The following is a 2017-nucleotide window of genomic DNA, read 5'->3' on the forward strand; positions in this document are numbered from 1 at the left end:
AAATGCCCTGATGGAAGATGTGTAGGAGAGACCAGACAACAACCGCGCACCAGAATGAACGCACACCGGAAATCCATCAAAGACAGAAACACCCAATTCCCGGTGGGGGCACATTTCTCACAGGAGGGCCACTCTCTCTCCAATCTCTCAGTCCTGATCCTCAAGGGAAGGTTACACAACACATCCCAGAGACCAGCCTATGAGCTCCATTTCATCAACCTGCTGGATACTAGAGATCAGGGACTAAACATAGACATTGGATTTTTGACACATTATAATCTGCCTGGCAACTGACTCCCCAGCCCAGCCCAGCCCAGCCCAGCCCCTGGCTTCTTTACTTTTCATTGCATCCAGGAAGAGCACACACCAACTGCTGCAGCTTCCTGAGCCTGACGAAGGATTTTTGAACCCGACAGCTTGCTTAATAACTATTCTCCAACCATTTGGGTTGGTCTAATAAAAGATATCAAATTCACCCAAGGAACCTTGTCTGCCTCTATCCTTAGACCAACACGGCTACAACCTAAACCCCTAAAGCAGAAATTATATCTTAAAAAGACAATACTCATCAGACTTTTTGTACAAGTCCATCATGCAGTTCTTGTGATACTCCCAGGCACCCAATGGTGAAAGAGGCTGAAATAAGAAGGGAAATCTCTCCCAGTGGTTAAGTTATCAGACCACAGTTTGGCTCATGGTTCAGTTCTGATTTCTGCCACTGCCTGCCTTTGTGATTCTGGGCCAGTCCCTTAATCTTCCATGCCTCTTTGTCCATGTCTGTAAAACAGACTATTCCTTTGTCCCTTGTCTGCTTCTGAGCTTATTATTGAACTCTGGGCCACTTCTTTCTGCCTGTTTACAGCACCTAGGCACCTGAGCTTGAACTTATCGAGGGATCTCCTAGTAATGCAAATCATACTTGCAGAATTCATGAGCGTCATTCATTTCTAGTACTAGATTCTTTGCCAGGGGGAAACAGCTTGGTGACGCTGGTCTACATAGGGCTGTGAGTCAAAGCCTTAAGTGTTGTAGTGGTGGCTGGGGCAATGCGCACGTTTACTGTGGTTTGAGTCTCTTCCCCTTGCCTGGCAAACATGCTTGCATTACAACCATCTGGGGTGAGTCTGTCAGAGAAGTAAGCTGGTCTCTCTCAACTGAAGGGGGCTGTCCGGCGCTTCAGCGGATGTTGGGTTTAGTGATTCAGATGGTGACAGGAAACCAGAGCCCTGCTTACAATCCTGAGGAGGAACTTACTCCAGTCTTGCTGGCAGCTTTTGAGAGACATAATGCGGATGGGAAAGCCAGAGAGAGCAGACTGATGCTGCAGGTAAGATGGGCTTGAGGAGGGAAAAAAGTGGTGAGGGATGTGGAAGGCATTGCCCCCAGAGCCCGCTGCGATGCCTGCGAGAATCTGTTTGTTGGTTGCAATGAGTTTGGGATCGGACCCCACTGCGGTTGGGGCTGTAGATGAGGTCCACAATGATCGGCTTACAGCAGTACTGTGTGCAAATGTTGCATGCAGTTTTCCCAGCCTCCTGTTATCCATGTTTATCCCCATTGGCATGGGGAAAGAGCCCTTCCCCGTCGATCTACAGATTGGTCCTGGCTCTGGTTACTTCTCTTACATACCTCATATATCACACCTTACTGGGAGAGGAGGAGAAAGGGAATAGATCCTAGGTTTGATGGGGTCCTTATGTGAGGAATAAGCTATGCTTCTCTAGCTGTCCTCTACATTTGGCCACAGCCACCAGCTTTAGGATGTCCGGGACCCCAACTATCTGCCCTCTTCCTTTCTCTCTCTTGGCAGGGGGGATTTTTTTGCAGCTTCTAAACTGGTCTTAAAATCAGTCGGGTGAAAAAAAACATGATGCTACAGTATAGAATTGGTGAGTAGTGCCCCAGATATTTAGCAAACTATGGGATAATTACTAGGGAATTCAATACGACACATTGGTTACAAGATGCATATTTTGAGATGATGGACAAAAATTAAATAGAAGCTTTTCTTCCCTAC

The 2017-nt window shown here is 47.2% G+C and overlaps 1 protein-coding gene across 4 annotated transcripts in view; it reads left to right on the forward strand.

Annotated features, from left to right (window-relative positions):
- The window catches only part of LAT2 (linker for activation of T cells family member 2), a 38595-nt gene that overhangs the window by 3853 nt on the left and 32725 nt on the right, over positions 1-2017 (forward strand). The window contains exon 1 of one of the 4 annotated variants that reach the window (XM_006029157.3): positions 478-1327. The exons of the other annotated variants lie outside the window; for them this stretch is intronic. The gene's annotated coding sequence lies outside the window, so the exon portion shown is untranslated. Of the gene's footprint in view, positions 1-477; positions 1328-2017 lie in introns of those variants that run through there. 4 annotated transcript variants of the gene reach the window in all.

The sequence above is a fragment of the Alligator sinensis genome, unplaced genomic scaffold (genome assembly GCF_000455745.1).
Source record: "Alligator sinensis unplaced genomic scaffold, ASM45574v1 scaffold419_1, whole genome shotgun sequence".
Lineage (NCBI taxonomy): Eukaryota > Metazoa > Chordata > Crocodylia > Alligatoridae > Alligator > Alligator sinensis.